Genomic DNA, 8,948 nt, shown 5'->3' with positions numbered 1-8,948 from the left:
AGCTGGCAGGCTCAGCCCTCGGCCTCCAAGGTTGTCTGGACAGCAGGGGTCACTCCTGGGCTGAAAGTGTCCTGGGGAAGGTGGGGTCACAGCCTCCCTGGTCAAATGCCCCTGGTTTCCTGCCCAGAAATGAGAACTGAATCCAGGGGTGGAACCAGCGAGATGACTCCTGGGCTCTCCCAAGAGAGAGCGAGCTTCTTGTTCCCGCAGGTGTGTGAATGGGGCTGCACACCCTGAGCGGGTGAGGGGATGCTGTACAGAGGTGGCATCCGAGGCCTTCGTTCCAATTCCCGCCCAGTCTGCGGCCTCTCCCTGCTCCAAGATATGGGGCGCTCCAGGCAACCAACATCTCCCGAGCCAGGAGGGCCTGGAACCTGCTTCACCCAGCCCCGCCCCCTCAGCCGAGTGGGCCCAGCACAAGGTCTTGATGGGAACACTCCCCCACCACCGACACTTCTCCTAATGCATCCTTGCTGGCCGGCTGGGAACCGCAGACGGAGCTGTGACAAGAGGGGAGATAAGGGGGCTCTCACATTTCCCCCGGCTGGGCTCCTGGGCTGATGGCATTCACGCTGGCTGATTTCAACATGAAAGGGCCCCTTGAGAAGGAGAGCTCCCTCCCATTCCCCCTTCCCTCTGCTAAGCCCCACTCCGAAGCTAACCACTGTCTGAGCCGCCCTCCCTCTGGAGGCCGAGCTCTGCCGCTGGCCTGCTTGCCAAGACTTCCCCCAACTGCGTCAGCATCACCTCAGCCACCCTGTCCTCCAGGCTGAGAGGGGGGCATGCATAGGGCTGCCCCTCCCAGCACCAAGCTGGAGAAAAGAGGAGGGATTTGCCATCCCAACTCGTGACACAGAACCCAGGGTCTGCTCTGGAGACATAGCCCAGCCGACTCTAGGCCACTATGGTGAACACATCTTTGGGAGGACGGCTCTGTGGAGAGGAGGTCTCCCAACCCTAGATCCAAAGGGGACCAGAACATTCTCAGGATCTCTGAGAACCCAAGGGTGTAACTCCCAGGCCTCTTCCCTGGCTCTTTTCTTTAACTGTCTGAGACATGCACCCTTCAAAAATCCACTGAAACATCTCACGTTTCTGCCGCCAGAGACCTTCCAGGTATCTGCCCTCAATCTTTTATCCTCCAACTTTTCAAACCTTTTATTTTGAACTAATTTTAGACTTAGAGAAAAGTTAAAAAAAAATAGAACAGAGAGCTCCTGTACACCCCTCACCTAGCTTACCCTGATATTAACATCTTACATAACCTTAGTCCAATGATCAAAACCAAGAAATGAACCTTGGTATGATACTATTAATGAAACTACAGATCTTATTTGACTTTTACCGTTTTTCCACTGATGTCCCTTTTTTTCTGTTCCAGGATCCTAACCAGGACCCCACATCTCTCTCTCTCTCTCTCTCTCTCTCTTTTTTTTTTTTTTTGCGGTACACGGGCCTCTCACTGTTGTGGCCTCTCCCGCTGCGGAGCACAGGCTCCGGACGCGCAGGCCCAGCTGCCATGGCTCACGGGCCCAGCCGCTCCGCGGCATGTGGGATCCTCCCGGACCGGGGTACGAACCCGCGTCCCCTGCATCGGCAGGCGGACTCTCAACCACTGCGCCACCAGGGAAGCCCAGGACCCCACATCTCTTTGAGTTGCTGTTTCTCCTTAGTGTCCTCAAACCTGTGACAGCTCCTCAGTCTGTTCATCTTTCATGATCTTGGCACTTGTGAAGTGTACTAGCCAGGTGTTTTATAGACTGTCCCTCAGTTTGGGTTTGTCTGATGTTTTCTCATGACTAGAGTGAGGTTATATATCACAGACGTGATGCTGGGTCCTTCTTGGTGTATCATCCCAAGATGTTTGTGATGTCAATATCTCTTATCACTGGTGATGTTTATCTTGATCATTTGATTAAGTTGATGTTTGCGGCTTTCCTCACTATAAAGTTACTGCATTTCCTTTTTTTAAAAAAATATTTATTTATTTATTTGGTTGTGCTGGGTGTTAGTTTTGGCAGTCAGGCTCCTTAGTTGTGGCACACAGGATCCTTAGTTGTGGCATGCAAACTCTTAGTTACGGCATGCATGTGGGATCTAGTTCCCTGATCAGGGATCGAATCCGGGCCCCCTGCATTGGGAGCGCGAAGTCTTATCCACTGTGTCCCCAGAGAAGTCCCCTGCATTTCCTTTGATATGTAGTTGACAAATACCTTGGGAAGATATCTGGAGACTATGCAAGTCCCGTTTCTCCTCAAACACTCCACATTTGTCTATTAATTGTAGCATCTATTGCTGCCTCACCATTTATTACTGTGATGCCATCCTGATAATAGTCATGTTCTGTAGCCTTCTTTCTTTCTACATCTCTGAACTGGAATTTTACTGTAAGGAAAAGCTGTCCCTCCTCCCCCATTTATTTATTCATTCAAATATTTGTTAGTGTTAATATGGACCAATGGATATTTCATTTATGCAATGGGTTAAAATCCAATATTTTCTCCTCGCTCAAGAAGGTAGAGTATAACTCCCCACTCCTTAATTATGTGTTGTGCATAGTGACTTCTTTCCAAAGAGAACAGTGTGGAAAAGGGGAAAAAGTAATGTGGAGAAACCTGACAAACACTCCCTCAGCCAGGCGATCCCAGTGGGCAGCAGGAATCAATAGATAGTGTACATCGGTGATATGTGTTGAGAAGGGTACTTCACCTCTGTGATAGTTCTCCTCACTCCCATCCCCCACTTTAACCATGAGACAATCATCATGGTTTTTTCAAATCCAAATTGAGGGACATTCTACAAAATACTCAACCAGTACTCCTCAAAACTGTCAAAGTCATCAATAGCAAGGGAAGTCTGAGAAACACCCACAGCCAACAGAATCCTAAGGGGACAAGACAACTAAATGTAATGTGGGGTCTTAGATGGGGCACTGGAAACAGGTAAAAGTCATTAAGTAAAAAAGTGTAAACTTTAGTTAATAATAATGTCTCAGTGTTGCTCCATTAATTGTACTAAATGAATCACACTCATATGAGATGGATGTGGGGTATATGGGAACTTTCTGTATTACCTTTGCACCCTTTCTGTAAATCTAGAACTGTTCTAAAATTGAAAATATATGTATTAAAAGTCCAATACTATCATTATTTATTTTCTGCTCAAATTGTTCCCACTTTGGCTCTCAGGATCTCCTTCCGCTTGGCTTCTGAGCTCTTCTGTCCAGCCCCCACTCTTTTCCAAGCACTTCCTTATTTTCTGGCACCACAAGACGGTTCAGGCTTATCTTGGACTTTCCCTGCCTCAGGTCTACATCAGCCATTTCTCCAAGGAGGGCTGGCACATTTTATTGGAGGATAGTGTTAGAAACCAAGATCTAGTCACTAGGTGTGCTCATTGCTCTTGAGGTGTCATTGTTTTTAGGCCCCGTCAGTTGATAGAACTAGGAAATATATGTGTGTATACCAACCCATTTTGCTGCAATTTTAAAAATGTTATTTACTCTTGTTCCATCCTCAAGAGATCTACTTTATTTATTGTAACTGCCTCAAGATATTCCTTAGTGGGGATGGACAAATATCTTATTTAACCAGTTCCCTATTGGTGGCTATTCACAGTATTATACATTTTATTTTATGTTATTAAAATGTTGTAATCCTTGTGCATAATCATGTGCCAAGTGTTTCTACAGGGCAGACAATGAGATCTGAAACTGCTGTGTCAAAAGTTCTGGGCATCTAAAATGTTGATGGAAGCCGCCTATGGGCCCTCCGAGGTAGCTGTACTAATTAACTGCCTACCATTCAAATTTGTTCACGTGCCATTCAGAGCCCAATCTTCTCTAGCTTCCATCTCCCACCACTTTCTCCCACTTGTAGTCTACCACTCAGTCTCAATGAACTACTTGCTATTTTCTCTTATGCTTCCAGATCTCTGCCTATGCTGTTGTTCCTTCTACCTAGGATGTCCTTACTCTCTTATAAGCACAATGAACTTCTATTCACTCTCCAATGCCCATTTCAAAAGGCACCTCCTTTGTAAAGTCTTTCTGAACTTGTCATCCAGGCAGGCAACTGGTGACTCCCTCCTCAGTGACCTCTCTGATCACATCCTGGCAGTTTGGGGAAGTGGTTGTCTGTCTCACTCACTTCTATGATCTTTACAGACTGGCCCAACCTAGACTAGGCATGGAGGAGGCCCCTGGAAGTGTCTGCCGGATGAATGGGTTAACTTCTCATTGGCTCCAGGCAACTTGTTTTCCATGGGCCTCCTCTTTGGCCCTTAACTAAGAGTCTGGTCTGAAATCAACGTTGTTGTTTTTTTTAAAGTTTACACTTAAAGTTTCCATTCCCTCTCACCCCCCGTTCCTGGGTGTACCCGCACAGACAGGTACACGTAGGCATTCAGATGTCCTCCCAAGGTGGTGTATGTGAGTGTGTATAACGGAGAATGTGAGAATCTCTGCGTGTAAGAAAGACAGGACAGAGTGAGAAGTAGAGGAAGAGAAGAAGAGAGAAGAAGAGAGAGAAAAGAGAGAAAAATAGGGAGAGAAAAAGAGGAAAGAAGAGACAGTGCAGAGTGAGAATTTTCCAGGTTACTAAGGGGTCAGTGAGCCCCTTTAAATGAAGGTGTGTTAGCAAATAGGACCTGTCAACATGCCATTACCTCTATGGCTGAGCAAGACAGAGCTGAGGGGTTGTAGCCCCAAAGAAAGAAAATATTTGCTAATAATAGAGGCAAATGCCAAGCAAGCTGCTTTGGGAAGGTCAAGGCCACTGAGTTCTCACTCACTCCCCTGTCCCAGGCCTCCACGGTGAGGCATCTGGAGTCTTCCAGCCAGCTCCCCAGTTGTCCAAAGCAGAAACCTGGGAGTCACCTTTAAGTCTCTCTCTTCCTCACCCCCAGATCCATTCGATTACCACCACAAAGTGTGTCTACCTCTTAAATACCTTGTGAATCATCCACTTGTCTCTACTTCCACTGCTGCTACCTGAGGCCAGTGGTCCATTATCTCTCATGGTTACTAGTGCAATAGTCTCCTCATTGGCCTCCCTGCTTTCAATTCTGCACCTTATGACCCAGTAGACACCAGGGATCAGAAAAGTCATTCTATAAAGCAAATATGATCTTGTCACACCCCTGCTTGAAACTATGTGGCCTACAGGCTAAAGTTCAAATTATATTCAAAACCCTTCATCATGGAGTCTTTACAGCTCAGAAGCAGGTCAGAAAATAGTCAGGACTTAACTTATGTGAGGCACTGGGATCAGGAGGGGAACCAGCATAATTTCAGCCCTTACAAAGGGTGCATGCCACTGCCGTCAGGCCAGCTTGCTTGCTTTCACTCAATAGGAAGCACTAGGCCCTCACTCCTGTTGGTAGCACATGACATGATAGAGACCTCAACTGCTATTTGAACCCTAGGATCCAAACTTTGTTAATATCTTACTTTCCTCTGGAGCTCATGGCCTATCATAGGGCCTGGTGCACAGCAGGGGCCTTCATCAGTATTGACGAATGAATGGATGGATGGGTGGATGGATAGATGGACAGAGGGACATGTTAAATGGGTGAAGGAAACTCCAGCAGGATAGATTGAGATTAACCATAGAATGTCATTAAATTCAAGAATACTGGAGGAAGAAACAGACTCAGAGGCTTGTCCAAAGTGACACTTTTGAGAGCAACCCTGAGAATTAGGAGGTGACTATCATTCCCATTTTAGAGATGAGCAAACAGTGGTTCACAGATGTGAAGTGACTTGCTTGAGGTCACATAGTATCCAGTGGGACAGGGATTTGAACCTAGATCTGCTTGGCTTCAAAGATCATGTTCTTTGCACAATCTCACATCAAAAATGGTATGGGGCACTCCATTATGTCAGCCTAAGAAGTGGAGGTTGAATATAGATTTCACGTCTGATGGACCTGAGTTTAAGCCTAATTTTTTTTTAACATTTTCAATCCTTTATTCTTTTAAAAAGTATTTCCAGAGCACATCCACTGTGTGTGTGTGTGTGTGTGTGTGTGTGTGTGTGTGTGTGATTATAAAGGGTACATACAGGTGGTGGGGTCAGACAGACATGAGTTTGAATCTTGGCTCTACCATTTGCAAACCTTATGACATCCCTAGTGCCTCAGTTTCCTCATCTATAAAATGGGGATAATAGCAATGCCTATTTCACAGGCTTGTTGTAGGTATTAAATGAGCATATGCCCGTAAATCACTTAGTGCCCTGCCACACACACACTCATCAACACTGTGTGCCTGTCTTGGAACCGGGCACTGAGATACAGAGGTGGCCAAGTCTGCATGGTCCTGCCCTTGCTCTCAGGGAGCTGACAGTCTAGTGAAGGAGACGAAAGTCATGCAAATCCACATATTGTCCATGGAACGTGCTCTGAAGGGAATAAAAACAAAAGGAAGGAGCTATGAGAGAGAAAACCCAGAATGACAAGTCTAATTTAGATGAAGTGATGGTGATCTTTCTCAGGAGGTGACATCTCAGCCGAGACTTGAAGAATGAGAAGAAGCCAACCATGCAGAATAGAGAAAGAACATTCCAGGCAGTGAAAACAGCAGACGCAAAGGTCCTAAGGTTGGCACGAGCTTGGGATCTTATGGAACAGCAGAGCAGGCTGGAGCAGAGCAGACGATAGGGATAGAGGCAGGAAAGATCACTGATTATTGGAAAGGCAGATAGGAGCCACCTCATGTGGGCCTTGGACTTTTTTTCTAAGTGTCATGGGAAGCCAAGGGAGGGTTTTAAGGAGGAGAGTGACATGGCCTGATTTACATTTTAAAAGGATCCCTCTGGCTGCTGGGTGGAGAGTAGATTGCAGCAGGGAGGGATGAGAGAAGGAGCCTCAGTGAGGTAGCCATTGTCAAGGTCTCTGCGAGAGGGGGTGTTGCCTCTGACCAGGGTGGTGACAGCAGAGGTGGAGACGTGTGGACTTCATACCATGTGAGGTACTCCTTGACACCTTTCTTTTCTCAACCCCCTACATCCCATTGGTCAGTAAAGCCTTTTGTCTCTATCTTCAGAATACATCCAAAATCCAACCACTTTCTACCACCTCCACTGTCTCTGCCCTTTTTGTCTGTCTCTCCAACATTTTTGGCACCAGGGACTGGTTTCATGGAAGGCAATTTTTCCACACATGGGGGGGCTGAGGTGGAGGATGGTTCAGGCAGTAATGTGAGTGATGGGGAGCGATGGGGAGCGGCAGATGAAGTTTCGCTTGCTCGTCTGCCGCTCACCTCCTGCTGAGTGGCCCAGTTCCTAACAGGCTGCGGACCGGCACTGGCCCGAGGGTTGGGGACCCCTGCTCTAGACCACCCTTCAGCCCTTGTCCTCACAGCCCATTCTCTACACCTTAAGGATCTACGCCTGAGGGATCCTGTGAAACCCAAATCAGGTCCCAAGTCTCCCCATCTCTCTACTAGAAAAGCCGAAGTCACCACAGTGGCCAAAATTTCTCTGAAATCTGGTCCTTCCTTAATTTTCTGCCTTCATATGCTGCTCTTTGCTCACTCAACTCCAGCCACACTGGCCTCTTTACATTTCTTCAAAACTTTCTGACACACAACCAGCTCACATTCTTTGCATGGACTGTTCGGTCTGCCTAGAATGGTCTTTCTGCAGATATCTGTATGGTTCACTTCCTTACCTCCTTCAGAGCTTTCTCAAATGTTACCTTCTCAGTGTGACTTTTTTGGCTATGGTAGCTAAACTTGCAACCTCGCCCTTGGACACCCTGACCCTCTTGCCTCCTGCTTTATTTTTTTCCTCACAGCACTTATCACCATCAACCATATGATATATTTTATTTATCTTTACCTTTTGCCCCTTCTCACCAGACTATGGGCTCCTTAAGGACAGAGATCTTCATATACCAATTTTGTTCACTGACGTATCTCAAGCACCTAGAACAGTGCTTGGCACATAGTAGGTGCTCAATAAATATTTGTTGAATGAATACATTGTTGGGGGAAATGAGATGATAGACATGAGAAGACTCTTCTGCATATGTTGTAAAGCTAGACACAGAAAGGGCTGATTGTTGCTAATTTTATTATCGTGTGTGCACGTCTGTGTGTGTGTGTGTGCGTGTGTGTGTGTGTGTGTGTGTGTAAGAAGCTGTCAGTATGCTAAGGGTGTGGCAGGCCCATTCATCGTTTCCATTACCATCCTTCTCAGCAAATATCAATTTGCCAACCTCCTTCCATGGTGGTTGTTGTGGAGTCTCTGCTTTAACCTTGACGGCAATACTTATGCAATGATAACTGTCACTGACTCCCACCCTACTCTGTGTGTGTGTGTGTGTGTGTGTGTGTGTGTGTGTGTGTGTGTGTGTGTGTGTCTGACCACCAGCTTTCTGGCGTTTAGATCTCACAGTCACCTTCGATGGGCATTTGCATCCCTGTTGAAATGGCTTGATGTCAGTGTAGGCCTTGCCCACTGGAGCAGCACCTTCCCTGATCTTGCCAGGTTAAGACACTGAAGATACAGTCTGGGCTCTGGAGCCAGATGGCCCTGGTTTTAAATCTCAGCACTATCAATTCTAAACTGAGTGGCTACGGGCAAATGTCTGACTCTTTATGAGTTCCAGCTTCATCCCCTGTATGGTAGGGATTATAATTCCTTTCTCGTGGGCTTGTTGGGATGGCCTTACAAGCAAGCAGAAGTGGACATGCCTTGTGAACTAGAAATTGCATTCTGCCAAACGCAGAAGGCAGATTTTTCACTCTCTGGATGTTGAGTCTTGGAAATGAGAGCAGGATGGTTTGCCCTGGGCTCCTCTGAGGAAGCCAGGAGCTGGGCTTCCCCTGGGGTATCAGGAGAGGGGAGTCACCATTCACGGAGCACTCCTTAGAGCAGGACTCTGAGCTCAGCACGCTGGATGTGAGCTAAGTATTGCTACTCTCCGTATTTTAGAAATGGGAAA

This window comes from Tursiops truncatus, chromosome X (genome assembly GCF_011762595.2).
Source record: "Tursiops truncatus isolate mTurTru1 chromosome X, mTurTru1.mat.Y, whole genome shotgun sequence".
Lineage (NCBI taxonomy): Eukaryota > Metazoa > Chordata > Mammalia > Artiodactyla > Delphinidae > Tursiops > Tursiops truncatus.
This window is presented reverse-complemented; position numbering follows the sequence as displayed.